The following is a 26938-nucleotide window of genomic DNA, read 5'->3' on the forward strand; positions in this document are numbered from 1 at the left end:
AGGTCATGATCTCACGGTCTGTGAGTTCGAGCCCCGTGTCAGGCTCTGTGCTGACAGCTCAGAGCCTGGAGCCTGCTTCGTATTCTGTGATGTGTGTGTGTGTGTGTGTGTGTGTGTGTGTGTGTGTGTCTCTCTCTCAGCCCCTCCCCCACTCATGCTCTCACTCTCTCTTTCTCTGTCAAAAATAAATAAACATTAAAAAAATAAAAGAAAAAAATAAAAAAGGACAAAACTATATTCTATGTATAAGAAAACTTAGAGATGCAAATCATTAAAAGTAAATAGTTGGAAAAGGATAAACCATGCTAACACTAATCAAAAGAATGCTGGTAACATTAATGTCAGACAAAGTAGCTCTCAAAATATAGCATCATGTCATTTTATAATAATGTTAACAAATAAAGTCTGTCAGTAAGTAATTTTTAAAAAACATTATAATCCGAAATGTTTTTAAACTGAATCATATAGCTTCAAAATACATGGTGCAAAAGCTGATAAATATAAATCCACAATTATATTTGGAAAGATAAATATGCTTTTCTGAATAACTAACAGAACCAGAATTGCCAGATAGAAACACAATAAAGACATAGGAGACCTGAACAGTATCAACCCACTTGACCCAATTGATCTTTACAGAATACTCAAACTCTAAACAGCATAATCCATATTCATTTCAAGTGTAGATGAAGCATGTACTAAGATAGATCACATCTTGGGCAACAAAAATAAGTTTCAATGATTTTATTTATTCTATTTTAATTTACCTTATTTTATTCGAAAGAGAGAGTGTGTGTGTGTGCATGAGCAGAGGAGGGGCAGAGAGAAAGGGAGAGAGAATCCCAAGAAGGCCCCACACCCAGCATGGAGCCTAAAGTAGGACTCCATCTCATCACCACAAGTTCATGACCTGAGATGAAATCTATAGTCAGATGCTCAACCAGCGGAGCCACCCTGGCTCTCCAAATCTCAATGATTTTTTTTTTAATTTTTTTTTCAACGTTTTATTTATTTTTGGGACAGAGAGAGACAGAGCATGAATGGGGGAGGGGCAGAGAGAGAGGGAGACACAGAATTGGAAACAGGCTCCAGGCTCTGAGCCATCAGCCCAGAGCCCGACGCGGGGCTCGAACTCCCGGACCGCGAGATCGTGACCTGGCTGAAGTCGGACGCTTAACCGACTGCGCCACCCAGGCGCCCCAAATCTCAATGATTTTTAAATGATTCAAGTCATACAAAGTATTTCACTGACTGAAATGGAATTAAATTATAACTCATTCAGTTCCCAAATATTTGGAAGGCAAATAATCCATGGTTCAAGGAATCCAAAAGGGAAATAATAAAGTACTTTGAAATGAATGACAGTGAAAAACAAACATATCAAAAGCTATTGGATGCCACTAAAGCAGACTTTGAGAGGAATTTATAGCACAAAATGATATTACAAAAGACAAAAATGGCTCAAATTAACAACCCCAGCTTTCACTTTAAGAATCCAGAAGACATGAGAATTAAACTTAAAATGAATAGAATAAAGGATATAAGGCTAGGTGGAGTTAAGGTGATGGAATAGTAGGACTTTATGTTTGCCTCTTCATTTGAATACAGCTAGATAATTATCAAATCATTCTGAACAAGCAGGAAATCTGAGGACTGAGAGGACAAATTGCACAACTAGAGGGAGAAAAGGGGCCACATCATGGAATGTAGGAGGTACAGAGACATGACTTGGGGGAGGAAATAATCATAGGTGCTATGGAGAGGAGGGAGCCCTGATCACAGAAAGGAGAGAGAGGGGAGAGAGGGAAAGCAGCATGCAGGAGATTGCACAAGAAAAACACTTTGCCAAAACCATTGACTGGAAAACAAGACAGGATGATTATTGCATTTTTACAAGCTGCAGAGCTGGAAGTTTGAAGTTTTTGAAGTTAGCACCATTGCCAGGGTCAAGCCTGGCAGGCTCATTGGTGCTCCCATGGAGGAGGGCAGAGGCCCGGGAGAGGACAGCATACTCTGAGGATTCCCTGAGTCGCACTAGGAGAGAAGTTCCCCTTCTTGGACTGCATTTGGGAGAGGTGACATTGCCTCTTGGGGACAAAAGAGTCAGCAGGCCCCAGTGAGCTCCCACATTCATAAACATAGAAGTAGAGACACCTGCTGAGGACAGATAACCTGGACACCAGCTTTTTGCTATGCTTTACCATAAAATCCAAGCCCCTGTGCAGTTGTGTAACTGCTTTTCTTGGACAAACTGGCACCAGACACAGTGTGGCAAGACCCTCCATAGAGGATAAGTGTGGGTCCCCATCATGCCAGGTCCCTGAAATTTGGTTTTGAAACCCAGCCATGTACCTGAGATAAAACACAGGATTACTGAACTGCCAGGAGGAGAGACAGCTTGGACACTGATAGGGTGAGAACAGAGATCTGATGTAAGCCTGGGACACAAGAAGAGAGGTTATTCACTCTTCTATGAGTGCTTCCTGAATAATGGCAGGCATGAACTCCTATCTCTGGGGACCAGAGCAGGACATCGCAATATTTCACCCCTCCCATCAGCAAGGACACACTTAAGTGATCCACATAGCACACACAGTGTAGGTTTGAGCCTCTTACACCAAGCCCCACCCCCATGCACTCTGCAGGTGCCTTTTTTATTTGGGATGTGTGATTGGAGCCAGACAAGAGCAGGCACCTCCCCCAAAAACCAGTACAAACCCTTGCATACACCAGGTCTGCTGATCATAGAATGCTCTAGTGGAAATAGGACCAGGCACAGGCTTTCCTAACACACAAAGACAGAGACCTGGATAAAATGCCAAGACAGAGGAATTAAAGAACAAGAAGAGGTTACAGCCAGGGAGCAAATCAAAACAGATATAAGTAATATGTCTGAGCCAGAATTTAAAACAATAATTATAAAGATACTAGCTGGGCTTGTGAAAGGCATAGAAGATGCCAGGAAGTCCCTCACCACAGAGACAAAGGACCTAAAAACTAGTCAGCTCAAAATAAAAAAAAAATACTTTAACCAAGATGCAAAAACAACTGAATGTAATGACTACATGGATGGGAGAAGCAGAATGAATAAGTGATATAGAAGATAAAATTATGGAAAATAATGAAGTTAAAAAGAAGAGGGAAAGAAAAATATTGGATGACTAATGTAGACTTAGAGAACTCAGCAACTCCATAAAGCATAATAACATTTGTATCATAGGAATCCCAGAGGAAAAAGAGAGGGAAAAGGGGCAGACGGTTTGTTTGAATAAACTAAAGCTGAAAATTTTCCTAATCTGGGAAGGAAACAGATATCCAAATCCAGGAGGCACAAAGAACTCCCCTCAAAATTGATCAACAAAAGTTGGCCTACATCAAAACATATCATTGCAAAATACAGAGATAAGGAAAAAATCCTGAAAGAAGCAAAGGAAAGAATCTCTAAACTGCAAGGGAAGACAAATCACATTACAGAACATCTCTCCACAGAAACTGGCAGGCCAGAAGGGAGTGGCATGATTATTCAATGTGCTAAGTGGGAAAAATATACAGCCAAAAATACTTTATCCAACAAGGTTGTCATTCAGAATAGAAGGAGAGATAAAGAGTTTCCTAGACAAACAAAAAGTAGAGTTTGTGACACCTAAACCAGCCCTGTATGAATATTAAAGGAGATTATTTGAGTGGGAAAGAAAAACCAAAAGCAACAAAGACAAGTAAGGAACAGAGAAAATCTCCAGAAGCACTGACTTTTTATAGGTAATACAATGGGACTAAATTCATATCTGTCAATAATAACTCTGAATGTGAATGGACTAAATTCTCCAATTAAATGACATAGGACATCAGAATGGATAAAAAAAAAAAAAATACCCATCTATACGCTGCCTAGAAGAGACTCATTTTAGACCTAGAGATACCTGAAGATTGAAAGTGAGGCGATGGAGAACCATCTATCATGCTATAGACATCAAAAGAAAGCTGGAGTAGCCATACTTATATCAGACAAACTAGATTTTAAACCAAAGACTTTAACAAGAGATAAAAAAGGGTACTATATAATAATAAAGGGATCTATCCAACAAGAAGATCTAACAATTTTAAATATTTATGCCCTAACTTGGAAATACCCAAATATATAAATCAAGTAATAACAAACATAAAGAAACTCATTGATAACAATATAATACTAGTAGGAGACCTTGACACCTCATTTACAACAATGGACAGATTATCTAAGCAGAAAACCAAAAGGTAACAATGGTTTTGAATGACACACTGGATCAGATTACCTAACAGATATATTCAGAATGTTTCATCCTAAAGCAGCAGAATACACATTCTTTTTGAGTGCACATGGGGCATTCTCCAAAATAGATCATGTACTGGATCACACATGAGGCCTCAACAAATACAAAAAGATTGAGATCATACCATGTATATTTTCAACAATTCTATGAAACTTGAAGTCAACCACAAGAAAAATTTTGAAAAGACCAAAAATACATGGAGGTCAAAGAGCATTCTACTAAAGAATGAATGGGTTAACCAGGAAAATAAAGAAGAAATAAAAAAAAAATATGGAAGCAAATGAAAATTAAAACACTACAGTCCAGAACCTTTGGGGTGCAGCAAGGAGGATATATATAGCAATACAGTCTTACCTCAAGAAGCAAGAAAGCTCTCAAATACACAACCTAACTTATACTTAAAGGAGCTAGAAAAGGAACAGCAAATAAAGCCTAAACCTAGGAGAAGAAGGGAAATAATAAAAATTAGAGCAGAAATAAATGACATAGAAACAAACAAACAAACAAAACCCAGTAAGGCAGATCAATGAAACTAAGAGCTGGTTCTCTTAAAGAATTAATAAAATTGATGATCCCCTAGTCAGAGAAAGGACCCAAATAAAAAACATCATGAATGAAAGAGGAGAGATCACAACCCACACCACAGAAATACAATCTTGAGAGAATATTATGAAAATTGTATGGCAATAAATTGGGTAATCTGGAATAAATGGATAAATTCCTAGAAACATACAAACTACCAAAACTGAAACAGGAAGAAATAGAAAATCTGAACAGACCCATAACCAACAAAGAAATTGAATCAATAATCAAAATTCTTCCAACAGATAAAAATCCAGGGCCAGATGGCTTCCCAGGGGAATTCTACCAGACATTTAAAGAAGAGTTAATATCTATGCTTTGCAAACTGTTCCAAAAATATAGAAATGGAAGGTAAACTTCCAAACTTATTCTATGAGTCTAGCATTACCTTGATTCCAAAACCAGACAAAGAACCCAGTAAAAAGGAGATTTACAAGTCAATACCCCTGATGAACATAGATGCAAAAACTCTCAACAAGATACTAGCAAATTAAATCCAACAGTACATTAAAAGAATCACTCACCATGATCAATTAGGATTTATTCCTGGGCTGATGAGGTGGTTCAATATTCTCAAATCAATCAATGTGATACTTTACATTAATAAAAGAAAGGATAAGAGCCATATGATTCCTCAATAGATGCAGAAAACACATGTGACAAAACACTACATCCATTTGTTGTTGAGGGATAAATACCTTCAACAAAGTAGGGATAGAGTAACTATACCTCAACATCACAAAGTCCATATATAAAAGACCCACAGCTAATATCATCTTGAATGAGGGAAAACTGAGAGCGTTTCCACTACAGTGAGGAACAAGACAGGGATGTCCACTCTCACTATTGCTATTTAACATGGTACTGGACGTCCTAGCCTCAAAATCAGACAAAGAAAAAAAAAGCATCCAAATCAGGAAGGAAGAAGTTAAACTTTCACTATTTGCAGATAACATGATACTCTGTATAAAATCCAAAAGACTCCACCAAAAAATTGCTAGAACTGATACATAAATTCAGTAAAGTTGCAGGCTATAAAATCAATGTAAAGAAATCCATTGCCTGTCTATACACCAATAATAAAAGAGCAGAAAGAGAAATCAAGGAACTGATCCTATTTACAACTGTACCAAAAACCATAAGATACCCAGGAATAAACCTAACCAGGAGAAAAAAGAACTATAGAAAACTTATAAAAGAAATTGAAGGTGTCACAAAGAAATGGAAGAAACATTCCATGCTCATGGATTGGAAAAATAAATATTGTTAAAATATGTATACTACCCAAAGCAATCTATACATTTAATGTAATCTCTATCAAAATACCACCAGCATTTTTAAGAGCTATAGAAAATAATTCTAAATTTTTATGGTACCACAAAAGACCCCAAATAGCCAAAGCAATACTGAGACACCAAACCAAAGCTGGAGGCATCACAATTCTGGAGCCCAAGCTATCTTACAAAGCTGTACTCATCAAGACAGTATCAGACTGGCACAAAAACACACACATCAATCAATGAAGCAGAAAAGAAAATGCAGACATGGATCCACAATTATATGGTAAACTAATCTTTAACAAAGCAGGAAAGAATATCCAATAGAAAAAAAGACAGTCTCTTCAATAAGTGGTAGTGGGAAAACTGTACAGCAACATGCAAAAGAATGAAACTGGACCACTTTCTTAGACCATACACAAATGAATACCAGTGGGTTTTGTTTCTAATTTTTTATTCTGTTAATTTAATATCCCATGAAGTTAATGTATTTTACAAAATGTTCATGTTTAGACATTATGCTGTTCATTTCTTCTAAATGCAGAGGAGCTTTTATATTGTAATTGTGTGGTTTCCAAGTTGCCCTGGCTACTTATCTAACAGGAAGTGGTTTACCAGATATATTCTTCATTTTGACTAAGGACTTAAAGAGAGATAATTGTTTAATTCTCATATTTATTTTTTCTACAAACTTAGCTTCAACATTTTAGAGCTGAAAAGGATCACAGAACTCTTGTAGGCTATCACCTCATGATATGAAGGCCAAATGTGAATCCAATTTAAATGCCTAGGTTAAAATCTAAAGAATAATTAGTGGCAGAGTTGGAACCAAAATTCAAGTCTCATAATATCTACTCCAAAATTCTACATGAGACATAATGCAGGCCACTTCAACTTGATATATTATATATGGTGGCATAATGGATTTTCTAAGTAGATTGAAAAAAGTCTGCATGGACTGACAGATTATTTGAGAGGACACAAAAAGGATCACAGCAGGTTCTGATGAAATAATGATAGGAGTTATTATCTACATCAGATACTGACTCAGTAACTCAGTACGAGATATATAGACAACAGCAACCAATATTCTAAAATATTTGTGGTATGGAAAAAAATATACAGTTTAGAAAAAGCACAAAAATATATGCTGGGTGATTATTAATTATTATTAATGATTCCAGTGATTACCAGTCTTCTGTCAGTAAATTGATTTTACTCTGGTTTCCTAACTGGATAATTTGTTTGTCTTACCTACATAAGTTATTTTGTTGCATTATTATCATAATTATATGTATGAATCATTTTTCTTGAAACTGTAAGGACTCTTTTTTTCTTGTTAATTTATGGCTTAATAATAATTGCAACAACAAAAAATAGCAAACACTTATAGGGTGATAAATATATGCCTGCCACAAATTAGCACTCTATAACAACTTATATATTTTCACTCCTTTAAAATACATCAGCCACTTCTAAATACATTACATATTTTAGCTCCTTTAATTGTCACAAAAACTTTTAAGTTTGGTGCTTTTACTATCTCCATTTTACAGATGAGTAAACCAAGGAAAATATGCTAAGTTGTGGAGCAGGATAAACTCTGAGATAATGTTCTTAACCACTTTTAAAACATGTAAAATTAGCTTTTAAAAAAAAATGTTTGACACTTTAGCTAAAATTGAGAGGAAAGGTTACATTCCAAACTAATAGTTTCTGCTGATATTGGCAGGATTTTTGCTGCTCCAGTAGTTTCTGTTTAATGAGCAAATTGCTTTAAGTACTCATATACCACTGTGGCACTAAGAATAAAGATATTTAGTCAATTTCTCTCTCATTTGTGATAATTCCAATGCTGCCTATTTGTACAATAGCACTCTGAATTTAATTTAAAAAAATGACATTAAGAAATTAATATTATAAACAAAAAACTAATGCAAAAAAGGGAGCAATAAAATCTATAATTTATTAAATAAAACACATTAGAATCATTCATTACAATGTTGTTATGAAAACAATGATTAATACTCAAAATGTATTTTATTGATTTGAGCTCATCAGTAAGGAGACCTACAGACATGTAGCAATAAACACCATACATATATACATAGGTATATTAATGAATGTCCATAGCTTCATATATATAGCAACCTCCTTTCTTCAGGGGTTATATCTGGTAGTGGATGTCCCCTGAAAGAGTCTGCTCCATGCATCAGAACACCAAAAGGCCTTTCCATGTCACTAATAAGGCCTCATTATTTTATGTCATATTGTTTTTTTCTTCTCCCCTTTGTTTTGATGAATTTTATCAGTCCTCCAAAACCCAGTTTAATTAACTTATCTCTGAAGTTTGCCTTTAATTTGATTCCTTTTTCCTGTGACTTTTCCACAGCACTGAAGTCTGTACACCACATCTAGCACTCTGTTATATGGTCTGGGATGTTAAGTATTGATTCTAATTACCAGACTGTGTATGTATTAAATAATACACACCTTGAGGATGGGGTCTCTGTTTTATGTTTCTTTAACTCCCCAGCACTTAGCACACAGCCACAGACTCTTAGGAGCACTCTGATCCTTTTGCTTTTGTCTACTTTAAAAAAAAAAAAAAAAAGCATTTTGCATTTTAATGTACAATAGTGACTTTAGCAGGCTCCTGAACTCACTTCCTTCCAGACACACCAAAACTACAGCTGCACACACAGCAATTCCCTCTGAAAAAAATCCAAAACCTAGCTGAGTGATTCCTATACATTAAGTTAATGACCAAATAACCACAAGCAGGTAAGAAAGACTGAAATGCATTCTTACCATAAACCATACCCCCTAGCACAGCAACATAAAATCAAAAAGGAACTCACAGCTCCCAGCTTCTCTGATATCTGAAAGGTTTGGACCCGACATCTAGCACCCCAACTTTTAAGACTTTCACCTGAGGGATGGGCAACCAAAACACTCAACTCTGAAAGCCAACAAGGCTTATGTCCATGAAAGCCATAAGACTGTAACATTAGTCTTACCAGGACATGCTGTGGCCATCTCTACAGGGCTCAGCACAGAGGAGGAGGAAAGAAATGCCTGTGTCCCAGATTTTCTCCCAAAGAGGCCTATTTGCATATTTCAAAACTGAGAATGCCATCTCCGTATTCTCCCTCTGGCACTACAGGTCACCCTGTCTCCCTGGAAGGAGCTTGTAAACATGTGTAGCTAGACTTACCAAGAAAAAAAAGAGACAGGACTCAAATAAATAAAATTAGAAATAGGAGATATTACAGCTGATATCATGCAAATACAAAAGATCATAAGAATCTACTATGAAGGGGTGTGTGTGGGTGCCTCAGCCACTTGAGCATCCAACTCTTGATTGCAGCTCAGGTCATGATCTCATGGTTTGTGTATTTGAGCCCCAAGTCAGGCTCCATGCTAAAACCATGGAGCCTGCTTGTGATGCTCTCTCTCTCCCTCTGTCCCTCCCACTGTCTCTCTCTCTCTCATTCCCTCAAAATAAATAAAATGTAAAATAAGATGTTTACAAGCAAAACAAAACAAGAAAAGAATCTATTATGAATAATTGTATACCAACAAATTGGACAACCTAGAGGAAATGGATAAATTCCTGAAAAAAAACAGCCTAACAAGACTGAATTATGAAGGCAGAGTATGATAAACCTACAGCTGACATCATGTGTAATGGTTGAAAGCTGAAAGCTTTTTCTCTAAGATCAGGAACAAAACAAGGGTACCCACCCTCACCACTTCATTTAACATAGTATTGAAGGTCCTAGCCAGAGAAATTAGGTAAGACGAAGAAATAAAAGACATCCATATTGGGAAAAAAGGGAGTAAAACTATCTCTCTTTATATATGGCATGATATTACATGTAGAAAACCCCAATGTCTTCACCAAAAAAGTGTTAGAAGTAATAAACGAATTCAGTAAAGTTGCAAGATACAAAATCAATGTACAAAAATAAGTTGCATTTATACACACTTACAATGAGCTATTAGAGAAATTAAGAAAATAATCCCATTTATAATTGCATAAAAAAGAATTAAATACTAGCAATAAATTTAACAAAAGAGATGAAAGATCTATTTTCTGAAACCTGTAAGATGTTGATGAAAGAAATCGAAGAAGACACAAATAAATGGAAAGATAATTTATACTCCTGGACCAGAAGAGTTAATATTGTTAAGTACTACAACAAACAGCCTGCAGTTTCAATTCAATCTCTATCAAAATTTTAATGACATTTTCCACAGAAAAGGGAAAATAATCCTAAAATGAGTATGGAACAACAAAAGACCCCAAATAACCAAAGCAATCTTGAAAAAAGAGTGGTACAAACTTTCAGCTTAAGATGAATAAGGTCTGAGGATCTAATGTAAAACATAGCAGCTACAGTTGATAATACTATATTATATAGTGGAAATATGCTGGAAAAGTAGAACTTAAATGTTTTCACCTAAATAAATAAATAAATAAATAAATAAATAAATAAATAAATAAGGTAGGTAGGTAGGTAGGTGATAGATGTGTTGATTAACTAGATGGAGAAATCCTTTCACATGTATAGGTATATCAAGTCACTACAATATACACTTTAAATATATTAAATTTTATTTTTCAATTATACCTCAATAAAGCTGAATTTTTTTTAAAGTCCATATTCCTTTGGAGGTGGGTGTAGTACTAATTAACATAAAGGAAGAGTGAGCGAAGAGTTTTCTTCCCCAAAGGGTTCTGGATCATGCTCTGTTGAGGTCTGTAGAAGCAGAAATTTTTAAATCCAGCCAAATATTTATTAGGTTGAATGTGACTGATGCCCTCATTGGATAAGAAAGTCTGTTGGTACCTCTAATCTAGTCCAAATTCATTACCAAATAATTCTTTATCAAAGAATATCCAGTGATCTCAAAATGTTTATGCTAGTGCTTATTTAATTTATTTCTCCAAAATCCACATAACACCTCAAATAATACTATAAAAGGACTAAAGAGAGTGTTTTTTTTTTTAAATAATAGTGGTGACTTGTTCTAATGTTCCTTGGCTGAATGCTTTAGAACATTAAAAATGATTGATGCACCTGTGAAAGTATTAGTGCTCCCCATAATAGGCTAATGGTAGATCACCTTATTGAATGCCATCTCCCTTGTCTCTTAAGTTGAGTTATAACTGCCTTGAAAGATTGTATTTTCTAATTATTTTAGAGTTACTGAATTAGCTATGAATTAAGCTAGAAAGATGAACTTAGTGATTAATAAATAAAGCCCTTTGCAAAGCATGTTTTTAGTCACATATTAATTTTGATACAAGATTTCCCAAATCCCACTATTACACCCACAAAAATAAAATCTTAGTTTTTCATGTCTTTCCTCCTTACATATTTAGCAATTCCAGCACATTGCATGGTCTGCTGTTACCTTCTAAACCACTTCATATTGTGGTATTCATCGAAATGTTGACTTTGAATGATTATTGAGCTCCATCCGTATATGCGCTGAAAGTATCTGAAAGTAAAAATAACTCTACTCTTCACATTCTGTTTCTTTTATCTTTTCTCTATTATAAGAACTTATCAGTGATTTCTTTCTGTATCCCATTATAGGAATGGCATCATGAAATAAAATATATGCTGACAGTTCACAGATTTATTATTGTATTTCATATATTCACATTTTAAAGAGTGATGTTTCTCAGTTAAATGAATCCAAAAAGATTAAATCTTTTTAAAAGGAATCAATTCTCTCAGAGTGGTATTTTTTGCCAGCATGTCTTGATCAGACTATAATTGGGTATGGGCTTACCGAGACTGCAGTACTTTTCATCTATTCATCTACTTGAGGTAGAATTATTTTTAATCCTGATATATTAGAATATTGATTTTCTGTCTAATCATTACAATCGAATGCATTCATATTAGTGCATCTCAATGAAAGCATCAACACCAATAGAAAATTAGATTTTGAAAGAAGATTTGAGTCACGTACTTGAAAAATCAGTGTGTGTAGAAATTAAAAAGTCCAATTTTCATAGATATTAGCTTAAATTTTTTCCAGTGAAATGTCAACTAAACTTCTGGAAGAACCTAGCTCTAGGACAAGTTGTAATCACCTGTCTGCTTGAACTCAAAATTTGCTACTGCTCACTTGTCATCTATCAACAGTGACTATGGCTGATACCCAACCTGAGTCATCAGCAAATCGTGGACATAGTCACAGGAACTCCACTGAAATCCTGATGTTTGGCTATATATATTCCACCCTTATATGGCTGTAAACAGCCTGCTTTATACCTGCATATACATCTCCCTTTCCTAAAGGGAGTTTGTCAAATGAAACATAGTAATGCTGATGTCTAATCTTACTGTCTTTCCCAAGGTGCTCGTCTGATGCCAAACTACAAATCTAGCTAGATCTTGAGTATGTAACCAACATTAATGACTGTTCTAATACAGACTTAATTTTATTATCTCACAGGAAGGAGAATGCTTGGTGTATTGCAGACTAATGCTTGTGCCCATATTCCTCTGTGAGTTCTAGATCTGTAGTCATGGTCTCAGTGCTCTCTATACAGGGTTTAGTGAAATCAGGCTAATTGACTTGTGAGGTTGAGGATAAAAAGATGGCATCCAGATCTAGCATTAAGAGGTAGTTCATGTCCATGCTAGATAGTGCTCTGGTCTACCACTTCACTGCATTTATGAGATCAGAATCTCTGTTTTCATCATCACTTTCTGCCGAGTCATGCAGTTGGCATCCAAGAAGAGAAAGTAGGCAGGACATTTTATGACTGGTGAATCTGTGTGATAACTACTTAATCAATGCATGCTCTATTATACAACCAATTTTTTGTTCATATCCATACCATGAGGAATATGTTTTTTTTTTAATTCTAAACTTATTTCATTCTCTAATGAAATACCCTTTTCCAACTAGCATTTCTTAAGTATATATATTTTTGCATCTTACCCACAATAAGCAATCCCTAAGGGATTCTGAATACCCTCCTTCTCCAAGCTCCCCTTAATTGGAAAAGAAAGTATGTAATATCAGACCAGGGTAACCAAACTTGAATACATTCTCAAACCATTTCCTTAGCCATCTTCAGTTAATTTATCTTTCTAAAAGTTTCCCTTTAATTAATAGGTTCAGATGTGATTTTCTCCAAGAAATAATGACATCTTGAAATACACAACTCTACTTCTCAGTCTACATAGTGTACTTATAGATAGTGTGAAAACTGCCCTCACATACCTCTTCTTTTTTTCTTAATTAAAAAGAATGAAACAGAAATTATCACAAGAAAGATTAATACCAATGGTGTACATTTAAAAATTAAGAATTGTAAACTTTCAAGAATAAAAGTATTTCCATACTAATAAGTTAAATTACTCAAAGAAAAAAATATTTTGCATGGGTTTTAGTATGTGAATCATTTCCTTTATGATGAAAATGACCATGTTTAATGATGTGAATCATATCTTTTAACAGTTATGATAAATCTCCCAAATCCGAACTGAAAATTGTGTGTCAGAGGCTTCCAAGTTAAAAACAAAAGAAATGCCCTCCCCGGGTACGTTAGTGATTTTTAGAAATGTATTCTGCCTCGATTTATGCATTTGAATACCACTTGCTAAATTCACCTGCTGCACTAATGTGTACTTTGGTTTCATGCAGAGATAAAGATAACTCATTATATCCTTTTAATAACTTGAATCCAAATGGCTATGGAGAAAATAATTTTCATCCTGGGTAAGTTTAGTTGTATCCTTAAGGTGTACTTGGGCCTGCCTTTGAGTCTTTAGCGTAGGTTTCTGCGTTTCGTATTTGTTTAGGGTAGGACTAGGACATTTCCAGTTAGGTTAATCATCTTATAAGTCTCAATTCTCATGGACAGAAATCTATATACTGGCCTCCCTCCATGTGTCCTAGCCTAGTGAGCTGCATTGATTTGATTTCTAGAAATTTGATCATCCACACTAATGATCTTTTATCACCTTATGTATGGAGAGCCCAAGACATTGGGTTATTATTTGACTTGAACAGCAATCTATCCTTACAATAAAAGTGATTTATACTTATTTTTCAGAAGTATCATTCAGTTACTCTAACCAAAAGGTTTTCTACAGTGGAATATAATTAGGACCCTATTTCTGTACGGTCTTTGCATTTCTTGCTTTCAGGCAAATTACCTCATTTCGTTTCTGTTGGGACAGATCCTGCTGACAAAGCATTCAAGTCAGGGCTAATCACTGTCAAAGTGAAGTGGAAAATGGAAGCAACCTTTTTCTTTCTTTTTTTCCAAAAAAAAAAAAAAAAATCACTTAGTATAAAAAAACCATGATTACAGAAAATAAACAAATAAAACTACCTATAAATATCTTATTACATAATTTTAAATGACTAAACTGTTGTTAAAATGTTTTTAACTAAACAAAATATATTTTAAAAAAAGATAAGTCAAACCAAATATTTTCTTTAAGTAAATTGAATCTATCACATGTCTACATTAGTGTCATCCTCAAGAAAATGAATCACCACTAATATTTGTGAATGGTGCAATATACACTTGCTATACAAACTAAGAGTAGTATGTGCATTCCTGAAAAAAGAAAAAAACTTTGTGAATTTTAAATCACTTGTTATGTAATTTTAAGGGCTTCTTTCTCCTAGATCTTTCTCTTATCATCTGTCAAAGGATTCCCAGAATTCAATTACATTTTATTTATTTGGATATATTTGGGAAAACTTCTCTAAAATGTCATTTTATTTTTAGTAAAATTGAGAAATGTTAAGCTAAACTTAACCTTGTTGTAAAGCTTAAATAAGGCAGGTACAGCTTTGGTGTGTAAGAGTTCCATAAATATTAGCTATTTTCAAAAGTTTTTCATTATTCCTGATGATTATCCCTAACATTCACTAGTTTAAAAGGTCTCCAAATTAAATAATTTTTCTTTTTTCTTGTTTCACATGATTTTTTTTTTCCAATTCCTCTATCCATGATTCTTTTCCAGGAACTTTTTCTTCATTTCCAAAATAAAATTCCTGAAATGAGCAGTCAAATGTGAATTCCATACTGGGCTAATGACCAAGAAATGGCAACATATCATTTAACGTGGGTTTTTTTTAATGTTTATTTATTTATTTTGGGAGGGAGAGAGAAAGAACAGGAGCAGGAGTTTGAGAGGGGCAGAGAGAGAGGCAGAGAGAGAGAGAATCCCAAGCAGGCTCCACACTGTCAGCACACAGACCTCGATGTTGAAAACCATGAGATTAGGACCTGAGCTGAAACCAAGATTGGGACGCCCAACTGACTGAGCCACCCAGACACCACCACCCCATTTAATTATTTTTTTCTGTTGTTCTTGTTGTTTTTTTAAGAACTTCATGATATATGATTAAGGTTTGTTTCCGTTTTTTTCCCCAAATTTCTTTTTGCTTTTCTATATTATTAGGCAATGATCTCTGCCTTTATTAAGCTACTTATAACGATTTTTAAGTAAAGAGATTATTGTTAATTTAAATATATCTCTATGCACTAACAATTTTAAATCTGTCTCATAATGACATTATTGATTTGTCTACTGGAGTTGTTATATTTTTATCTAGGCCTGATAACTTTTAATGTATTACAACTTTTCCTGTGGCTCAACATTACATGAGTAACATTCCACTTTATTATATAATAAATGGATAGATTGAATATTAGCAAATACTTGCTCAAGTAATTTTTTATTTCCTTTCTACAAATAAGTACGTTAACTATTTTGCCTTGGATTACATTTCCTTAATAATGCAATCAATACTATTCTATGAATAATATTTTTCACATATTTTAAATATTTTTTTCTTCTTAAGTTCCATTTATGTTAATAGTTACATAACGTAAGAATTTATGGATGACCTTATTAATATTGAGTTATACTTATTCATTTGGGATTTCTAAAGTTGTTTTGGGAAGTCTTAAGTTTATACTAAGTGCTGACTTATTTGTCTCCAAATTCTAAAATATGGCTAAAGTCCTAAAGTTCAATTTTGAATTTTTAGTTTTAATACTTATTTAAGTCAGGTGCACAGACTCAAGACTAGAGAGTGTCTCTGGATTTTAATCTAACCTCTAACACTTACCAGTGAAACCTTGAGTAAAATACTTCATATCTTCTTGAATATCTTGTTGAATTTGGAAGGATGGCTGCTTTTAGGATAACTGCAAGTGGGAAGAAGAGAAATTCCATTGCAGTGGAATAGCATAATGAAGACCTGAACAAGAAATGGGCAGGAGACCCAGAGAGATTTGACTGAGCCAGAGGAGGCACATGTTGGGATGAGCTAGGAAATGTTTGGAAATGATAGTTATGTTGGGTTGGGTTCACATTATGGAAGACCTGAAACATCCAGGAAACTAACAGTGGAGCAGAAGGGTATCATGAGAGCTGTTTCAATAGGAAACTCATGCATGCAGAAAGAGGAATAAACAATGAATATCATTATAAAGCAAGAAAGTAGCTACTGTGTTATCCTGATGTATAGTGAAGGTTGAACAGAATGTGATTTTAAAAAGAGGGAGGGGTGCCTGGGTGGCTCAGCTGGTTAAGCATCCAACTCTTCATTTTGGCTCAGGTCATGATCTCACGGTTCAGTTCCTGAGATGCAGCCCCGCCGGCTTCGCCCTGACATCACAGAGCCTACTTGGGATTCTCTCTCCCCCTCCCCCTCTGTCACCCCCCTCCTCTCAAAATAAATAAATAAATAAACATTAAAAAAAAAAAAAAGATGTAACACTGTGAGAGGACCCTAACGGAAAATTGTGTGGATGGAGGCTCCAGAGCCCATCATCTCCCAGTCACAATTCCTCGCTTCATCTATCTTTTCCCACTGTTTTTCAGTAGCAAGAAAGGAAGATTTAAAAGCGGAGTGAGGGGAGCATCAGTACATGGGCAGGCAGCAGTGGGAGCAGTCAGGAGATAGGATAATGGTACTGCCATTCTGAGTAGCTTCTTTTGTACAGACACCAAAGAATACAGCCCTGTACCCCCTGTCTTTCCACCTGTTAACAACATTTCTGAAAAACAAGCTTGCTGTTGAATTTGTGAATAGTTGTATTTATTATTAAACACATTAAGCTGATTTAGAGACTATTATTTCCTTTTGTTGGTTCAGTTGTCGCAACCTCAGTTTAGAAAATTAAATAGGTTCTCCATTGCCCTCCAAATAGGAGTAAAAGCATGAGTGATTTCATCTTGAATCTAAGGCCATCTAGGGAGACAATGTGGTTATCTTGAGGTAAATATATTTTTTTTTCTTCTTACCAAATCATGCATAAATATTTCTCTTATTGGTTTTGCCTGTTTAGACTTAAATATGGAAATGTACTTTTCAAGACTTTGTGGACTTCTGGCTTCTAACTGAATGATGATGGTGAACGAAACAAGATTGGAAATGTTTTGTCATTTATCTTCACTAGCTTGTTTTTTCACAGAGCATTAATAACAAAGAGGTGATTGTACTGATTTTGTAGTCTTCTGTATAGCCAGCTTCTTTATTATACTAGCCTTGGTCACCTTGGTGACCATGTTCCCTTCTGACCTTTTTTTTTCTTTTAAGAAGATTTTCTTTCCAGCTTATGAATCCCAAGTGGCTTAATGAGTGCCTCTGTAGGTAGCCTATTGTGCACAGTTGCAATAAAGCAAAACTGCACTAGAAATGCAACACAGCAGTAATCCTATTAGCAAAGGCAGCCAGTGTCAGAGATAACATAAAAAGCAGTTTGACTGAGATGAGAGGGCATTCTGGCTCATCCATGGGCTGCTGAACAAAGGACTCTCTTAACCTCATCATCAGGTACCTGACTATGGATCCTAATTTTCATTTAGGGATGGAGTCCCTTGCTTATCATGCTACTATTCAATGACAAACTGTTATTCTTGCCTGCTTTGCTACTAGCACTGTATTTGGGACTTTTTTTTTTTTTTTAACAAGGACCAGTAATGAAAGTTGAAGGCTGTCACTGTGAAGAAATCTCTCCTCCTCACCCCCACTTTTGTAGGCTCTTAAATTTGAATTAAAAAAATATTTAAGGAAATATTTCCTACATTAACTTATGTAACTCTAAACCCCAATTCTAGACCCTCAATCTTAAATAAATGAATAAAAACAGTTTTCTTTAATTGTTCAACTGGATATTTTGTCTCAAGATTATATTAGTGTCACGTAATATAAATTCTCATAGCTGACTCTCATCCAATAACTTGAAAAGCAGCTGATATTCTGCCCACATCTTAACCATTCTTCTTGTTCTTACCTTCAAGCTTACATCTGCTATATCTAGCATTTCACCAAATGGTCAGTAAGCCTGATTTTTCCAGACCTTGTACAGGAAGCACTGCATTCCAAACTAATTAATAAAAGAGCTCTCATTATCAGATTATTAACAGAACTTAATGAAATAAGCATGGATAGATAATGCAACAAAAAAGTAGAAAGTCTAGAAAGAACATCCCCTTGTTAGAAACACCCCAAGTTGTAGTTCCTGCTCCTGATTACTAGATGTAAATTGAAAGTATGTTCATACTGTAGAAAATTAGACCCAGAACTCCATTAGAGATCTTCAAGTGTAGCCGTCTGACTTAGCTGTTGAGAAAACCACATCCAAGTACGGTCCATTTTCTGACCAGTGTCACACAGAGACTATTTCAACATAGGACAAGAATCCAAGTGTTCTGACTTCTACCCTAACGTTCTTTCCACTTCATTTTCCTGCCACAAAGTACAAGTCATTAACATTAACATAAAAAGTAATTTGAGCACATGCTTCATTGAAAACAGACTATGTTATAATACCAAAGATGTTCCAAGTCCAGAAATATAACCATTACAGCGTGAACTGAACAATGGGTCTCCCCAATGAAGTGAGCACAACTCTTGACTCATTCTCCTTTCTGAGAGATGCCTGTCAGTCACTTAAGATGGAAGATTTCCAAACCCATATTAGTACATTTCTAGAACAGTTTAGATGTTTAGACCCCAACTATCCCAGTGGTTACTTTTAAAAGTGATGTAAACAAGGGGTTTATTAATTCACAAGACAAATAGACCAGAGGTAGGGAAGTTACAGAGTCAGTTAATTCATCAGTTTCACAACGTCAAAATTCCCTTTCTCCCTCATTCCATTGACTTTGCTTTTCTAGTATCACTGTTTCCTGGCATTGTGTGCAAGAGTGGGAAGAAAAAAAAGTGGCAAATCTCTGCCTAGATATCATTTTCAGAGTTGAGGAAAACGTTCCCACTCTCCCCAATAGATTTCCCCTTACAGATCATTAGTCAGAATTATATCACATGTCCTTGTCTAAACCAATCACTGTCAAGAAAATGGAATTACCACAATTGGCTTGGAGTTTCCAACCTTCATTTCCCCTGAAACACAAAGCCTCTAAGCATCTGGACAAAATCAGAGTTCTGTCAGAGAAAAAGAATTAGAAAGTATTTGAGGGAGGATGGTGATTGATTCATATAATTTGGGTATATTTCTTAATTACTAGGCATGTGTTTCTTTTAGAAGATATTTAGGCTGTAAGACATTATCAGATCCCAGGATTTATCAGCATCTGACAGGCGACTACTACTTGCCACAAATCTGGAAATATCTGATGCATGCAATAACATGGCACCTGAGAATACGTACTTCTGTGCCGATTATGATTGATCTGCCATACTTGGAGGAATCATTATTCTACTCACAGAAGCAGGAAACAACAAATGTTAGAGAACAAGACTTTTAACTTAAGAAATAATGGAAGATTTGATTCACTTCCCTGACCCCACTCCTCAAATAATCTCATTGACTCTCCCAGAAACTGCACTTGTGGACTATTTATCAGGCTCCGTGGCAGGTCAGAATTTAGACCAGATCTAATGTAGCAGGGTACTATTTTAAAGTCTGCAAGTGGGCTAGGCAGAGGTAAGAACAGGCATCTTGCCTTCAAAGTACACTGAATAGACTCATTGGACTCGCAGAGAGTTCCTGTCATAGGTATTTCCAGAACCTAATCTGAAGAAGAGGCAAACCTGAGGCGAGGAGCTAGATAAATTATGAGCAATTAAAAATATGCCGATCTTTTTCAACTTTCCTTATAGTAAAATCTTGCTTTTTACATTGTTTCTTCTAAAGCACTCTCATTATGTTGCTAGAAACCTTTAAGTGGACATATACCTAATATAATTTTGAAACAATTCCAGCTATGACAATTCCTTTGGATGACTGATTCCTTCCCCTCCCCCTCCCAGCTAGGCTTCAAAGTAGAGAAAAGATTTTAACGATGCAGGTGAGTTCGGACTGTGAGGGGTTCCTTGATGTTAGGCTAAACTATTTGGATTCTACCTTAAGGAACTAAGAAAACCAGAGGAAGTGCTTCAATAGAGTAGTGAAAGAGAGAAATCAGAGTTTCAGAGAGACTAATGTGTGGATTGTGTAGGACAGGAGACTGAAACAGGCAAAGAGACTAAAGGCAGAGAATCAGCTAGTGAAACACTGCATGGTTCAAATGGAAGAAATAAACTCCTAAACCAAGGAAATGACTCAGGCAGAAGGAGCCATTAGAAAAGTATAACAATAGGAAATAATGGAGGATTAGATATGGAAAACTAGGTGGAAGTAGGAAATAGTGACAGAGTTTGACTCTGTGGCCAAGGCTGGGTGATGGATACAATCACAGAAATGGAGATTTCATTTTATTTTATTAGCTTATACGTCTCTTTAAAAAGGTCCCGTTGCTTTCTTTCCTTTCCCCGTGACAGCCAAGCTAGACAAGATGGTCAGTCCCACATAAAAATAAACATGAAAGTTCCCATCTTACACAAGTTTTATAATCAAGCCAGCCAAACATTTCCTAAAAACCTAACATGTAGGAAATATACCTCCTGCTGTAAAGGAATCCAGGCACTGAGTTAATACTAATACAAATAGGAATAAACACGGATGCTGAAAATAACCCCAGTTAGTTCTGGTTTATAGTATACGTGGTATATATGAAGGAGACCTTTAGATCAATGAGGGTTAAAATAGCCAGGCCAGGCCACCTGAGCCTGGAATCATTTATCCCACCAGGAATTTTGCATGAACAATGATTGAATATTTAACCATTTGACTAGTGAAGATATTAGTAAGATTTTAAGTAGATGATAAAGCAAGCATTCCTTGTTGATATTAATACTTGCAGAATCATGGTTCTTGGCACGGTTCTACCTAGGGATACCAAGTATGGCTGCTCAAACCTACACAGTCAAAGGTGGTGGCCCTGATTCTTCCCTTCAGTAGGTTAAATTGATCTATTACCCAAATGCTTTAATCCACTTAAAAGCACCGCATCACACACAAAAAAGTAAATGTCATGAATTACAACATTTATCCTAATTATTTAGACCATTTTGAACATACAGAAGTACTAATATAAATTCCAATAATAAATATGGGACATAGTTTTGCTTATTAGAATATAATGCTGTTTATTAAACTGTAATATTTCTGGAAATCAAATAAATGCTACAAATGAGCTATTTTTTATATTTGTGTAAATATCAACAAAAAATTAAAAGGAGTTTTCAAATTGATTAATAGGTAAAGGGCCCAAATAATTCCACCTATCCTTAAGATAATGTGTTTCCTTTAGAAAGCCTTCTATGACCCCAGCCCCCCAAAGTGGATTAGCTGGGTTTGTTTCCTATACTTCTGTAATACTTTGTGGATACATTATTGCTATTTCAAACTTCCTAAGGTAGAGCTGGCTTTTAAGTTTCAAAAGTAACACCTGTTCTTTTGAAATAAATGGATGTATACAGAGTTGTGTAAAGCAAGAGCTAACAACCTCCTGTTCATCTCTTCCAAACCCAGCTGTCCTGAGTTAATCAGAAAAATAACCTTGTGGGTTTTTTCCCTGTCTTGTATATACTTTTATCAATTCTGCTGCCACATTGATTTGTAATTATGTGTTTTCAGTTTGTCTCTTACACTCCTCCAATGATTTTCAACCCTGGCTGCACATTAAAATCACGTAGGGCATTTTTCAAGAAATTCAAATGCCCTGACATTCTCTCCTCAAATTCTGATCTCACTGCTCTGAAGTGAAAACTAGGTGCCACATTTTAAAAACCATCCCAAGTATTAATTCATCTGGTTTATCTGTGTATCCTCCTTGCGTCCCCCTTCCTCATCTTGAAGTCTTCTGAGAAAATGGTACCCATGTTTGTTAAATACATTGATTAATTTGTTTTGAAAGAGACAAATTGCTTTGATTAACTGGAATGGAGAACACCTAAAATCTCATTTCTAATTTACATACAGAAATGCCTCACCTTATGTAAAAAATACATCACAGAAAAATTGATAGCAAGGTATATTTCCAAAAAATAAATTACATTTTCTATAGTTTTAGAGAAAGTTGGAACATATTTTAGACAGAGGGCCATTTAGGTCTAAAAAATTTAAATAATAAATTTTAATGAACATTTCAAATATAATAATTTGAAATATTCTTAACCCTCCAACTTCATCTGCTACCAGAAAAGTGTTAGGTATTATTTGTAAAAATTAAAATTATACACTGCAAGTTAACGTTTCCAGGGGAAAAGGGGTTGATCAGTCACCTTACAGCCTGGAGTCCAAACTGCTTCAAGACAGTACTGACTGATTCATGTGGGGACCAAGTCCATGGCTCTAGTTTTGTTTAAAACTTAAGCATGGGGGCGCCTAGGTGGCGCAGTCGGTTAAGCGTCCGACTTCAGCCAGGTCACGATCTCACGGTCCGCGAGTTCGAGCCCCGCGTCGGGCTCTGGGCTGACGGCTCAGAGCCTGGAGCCTGTTTCCGATTCTGTGTCTCCCTCTCTCTCTGCCCCTCCCCCGTTCATGCTCTGTCTCTCTCTGTCCCCAAAATAAATAAACGTTGAAAAAAAAAATTAAAAAAAAAAAAACTTAAGCATGGAGAGTCCCTACAAATCCAAGTTACTGACTGATGTGAGAATTCACTTTTCAGATAACTAAAAGCCGTGAAGTCTTTCTTAGGCACTCAGTCCATTATTTTTAGTTCTTTCATCTAAGGAATTTATCATGCACTTTGTTGCTTATTGTTGACTGCTGTTTCTTGATTATTTGTTGAAGGGTATCTGTCCTGTTGAGGGTGGATGTTGATACTGTTTATTTAGTATCTGTCCTATGGTTTTTATACTAATACAAAAAGCTTGTTCTTTGTCCTGTGCTCTCCTCCTCTCCTCACCCACTGAGCTTCAGATTGCTTTTAAAGGGTGTGCTGGCAACTCCTGTGTGCACTGCTGTTAAAAAATGTGCTTTCCTCATTTATTTGTGAGATTTTTAAAAGACTATTATTTAAATGGATTACACTTGTACTTAAAAAATAATGTATATCTATATATTTTAAAAGGGATATCCAGATCAGTGTTAGGTCACATTGATCTCAAGCAGGGAATATGAGCATATTTTAACAACTTGATGAGTAGAGAAACACAGTAGTTAAAACTCCTGTTTTTTGAGCTCCCACCTAGCCACGCTTAAAGGTATTAAATCAGGGATTTTTCTCCCCATGGAAAGTTAAATAGCAGGTGTAGTACTTAATGAACTGCAGCAACTTGGGCTTATTGGTGTGGCAAATAGATTGTGATATTCATTTCCAATTAAAGTTCTTTTGCAAAGATCAATGAAGCACATTTTCACAAATTGAATCATGCTAAACTAATAAACAAAATTCTCCCATCCCTGTTGATGGCAAATTGTTATTTCCTTAACATTTAAAATCCCATCACACTATTAATTATAAGATGCAAGTGCTAAGAAAGATCAAATATTTATTTACCCATGTGTCTGTGTTTTGTTTGCAATTTTATTTTTTTAAAAAAGGAGCATTAACTATTTGTAAGAACACTGTGTAGGAATAATTTTCCAAACTTATTTTTTTTTTGGTCTTTGATCCATAAGCATTTTTTATTTACTAAATAACATGCTTGTCTTAATGATTAAAAGGTCTGATCTTTGGTAAATTAGAAAAGAATCTGTTATAGAGTAACCTTTAATTAATGAATGCATAGTGTACATTTACATTAGAAACAATGGGGTTTGTGGAAAAAGGGAAATAGCTTGGGACTTTGCCTTTAGAATCACTGAGTTGCTTCAGAAAAAAAATAAAATGTTAATTTAGCAATCTTAAATGTCACTAGTTTATTCAAAGAATGCACAAATGTTATGATATTCAATTTCAAGGACCTTCTAACTTTTCACCTCCCCTTATATATCTTTCACGGTATACTTTTGAAGAAATGTTATACATTTACATAGTCTTCATTTAAATTTTTTTAATGAAAAGAATGAAGGAGTGCACTTGTGATGAACACCGGGTGTTAACACTGTATGTTAACTAACTGGAATTTAAATAAAAACCTTAAAAAAAAAAAAGAAGCATATGGAAATAGCCATATGCTTAATTCACTTAAACTACAATTTTTTTTTTTTTGATTTAAGTGTAGTTGACACACAATGTTACATTAGTTTCAGGTGAGATTTTAACTTTTTTTTAATATGAAATTTATTGTCAAATTGGTTTCCATACAACACCCAGTGCTCATCCCAGCAGGTGCCCTCCTCAATGCCCATCACCCTCCCACCCCCCTTCAACCCTTAGTTTATTCTCAGTATTTAAGAGTCTCTTATGGTTTGCCTCCTTTCCTCTCTGTAACTTTTTTCTCCCCTTCTCCTCCCCCCTGGTCTTCTGTTGAGTTTCTCAGGATCCAGATATGAGTGAAAACATATGGTCTTTCTCTGTCTTTTTCTGCCTGGCTTATTTCACTTAGCATAACACTCTCCAGTTCCATCCATGTTGCTAAAAAAGGCCATATTTCATTCTTTCTCATTGCCAAGTAGTATTCCATTATATAAGTAAACCCCAACTTCTTTACCCATTCATCAGCTGATAGAAATTTAGGTTCTTTACATAATTTGGCTATTGTTGAAACTGCTGCTATAAACATTGGGGTACAAGTGCCCCTATGCATCAGCACTCCTGTATCCCTTGGGTCAATTCCTAGCAGTGCTATTGCTGGGTCATAGGGTAGATCTATTTTTAATTTTTTGAGGAACCTCCACACTGTTTTCCAGAGCGGCTGCACCAGTTTGCATTCCCACCAACAGTGCAAGAGGGTTCCCGTTTCTTCACATCCTCGCCAGCATCGATAGTCTCCTGATTTGTTCATTTTATCCACTCTGACTGGCGTGAGGTGATCATCAAGATTTTAATGTTTTTAACATGTCAATATTGATTCAGGATAACTGAAATGGAGCCACCTCTGAAGCGTAAGGTTAGAACAGGGACTTCTATTTTCAAACAGCCAGAGGGGTATTAGGTGAATATGGACATGTGATATTTTCCTTCTGAGAAAATCCTAGAACTTAAGAGTGCTTTCCACACCATGGTCTACTACTTCCAAAGACATTTTTCAGTAGCTCATGGGATGAACTGTGTTTTGTAACCATTTCTAGTATAAAGAAGAGCTTATAAAATAGTACTCCCGAACCAAGTGGCAGTATGGTAATTTGCCAGGCTTTGTGTGTGTGGTCTCTCCAAAGAGGTACAGTCTAAGGGGCTAGGGTCAGGCAGACAGGAAATGTTAAGAGAAAATGTAAAGAAAAATTATTTGCTACCCTACCCCTCTAACTCCATGCTTCTCTTCAGTAGCTCATCTATCCATACCACTTTGGGATTTTATGGGTCAATAATTTAAAAGAAAAATACACTGTGGTTATTTGTCAAATCCATTTTGCAAATACAAGATTAAACACACACACACACACACACACACACACACACACACACCCCCATGCGTGCATACTGCATATGACCGTCTTACACCATCGTTTCATAAAAGAAATTTTAAAAATATTTGGAAATTCTTAATATCAGAATAAAAAATATTTCTTTAAATTGGATAAGTTTAGTTTCACAAAACTCACTGAATAAATATATTTTCTTTATTTTGTCACATACCGGCGACCCTTGTCATAAATGAACGTAAGCCTGCAGTCCACCTTTTGAGAACTACTCTACCAAATGCCTTGTTTCAATATGTTGCACTAGTTGGAAAGGATATAATTAACTTTTCAAAATGTAGTGTACATACTATTTAGTAGGGGTCTTGTTAAAATGTACAGGCCTGTTTGGTAGGTCTGGGTGAAGCATGAGATTATGCATTTCTAACAAGCTACTGGGTGATGCTGATCCTGCTGATCTGTGGAACACACTTTGAAAATCAAGGAACAAAACATTTTCTCCCAAGTGTTAGTAGCAAATATGTAAAGCATTATTATCCTTTCCAGAACTTTTCAGGTAGGCAAGAGAAGGTGTATTATAACAAGATTCCTTAAAGACACAGAAAAAAAATAATCTGTAATGACAATGTAATTAAGGCATCATTTGGGGAGGATGTTAACTTCCTAACCAAACTTCACTCATTTACAAATTTGTCTTTGGGCCAAATCATGCCATATTAAGTACCCCTATTTTTATTCTACTTGGAAAACATCCTCATCAACACGTGTTTCTGATTGATGCTTCCTTCAGTTATTCCCAGGTAATTTCCTATTATTGATCAGCTTTCTGTAACGTGTGTTCTAGTCACAAATGAAGAGTAGCATTGGTGTCATGTCCAATTCTTTTTCTCTTATTAGCATACTGAGACAAAAAGCAGGAAGAGAAATGGAGATAATAATTTTAA

General features: G+C 35.5%; 1 protein-coding gene across 2 annotated transcripts in view; it reads left to right on the forward strand.

Moving 5' to 3' along the window:
• The window catches only part of SPAG16 (sperm associated antigen 16), a 1036541-nt gene that overhangs the window by 901054 nt on the left and 108549 nt on the right, over positions 1-26938 (forward strand). The gene's annotated exons all lie outside the window — the stretch shown is intronic.

The sequence above is a fragment of the Herpailurus yagouaroundi genome, unplaced genomic scaffold (assembly GCF_014898765.1).
Source record: "Herpailurus yagouaroundi ecotype Mexico unplaced genomic scaffold, PumYag 140, whole genome shotgun sequence".
Classification (NCBI taxonomy): domain Eukaryota; kingdom Metazoa; phylum Chordata; class Mammalia; order Carnivora; family Felidae; genus Herpailurus; species Herpailurus yagouaroundi.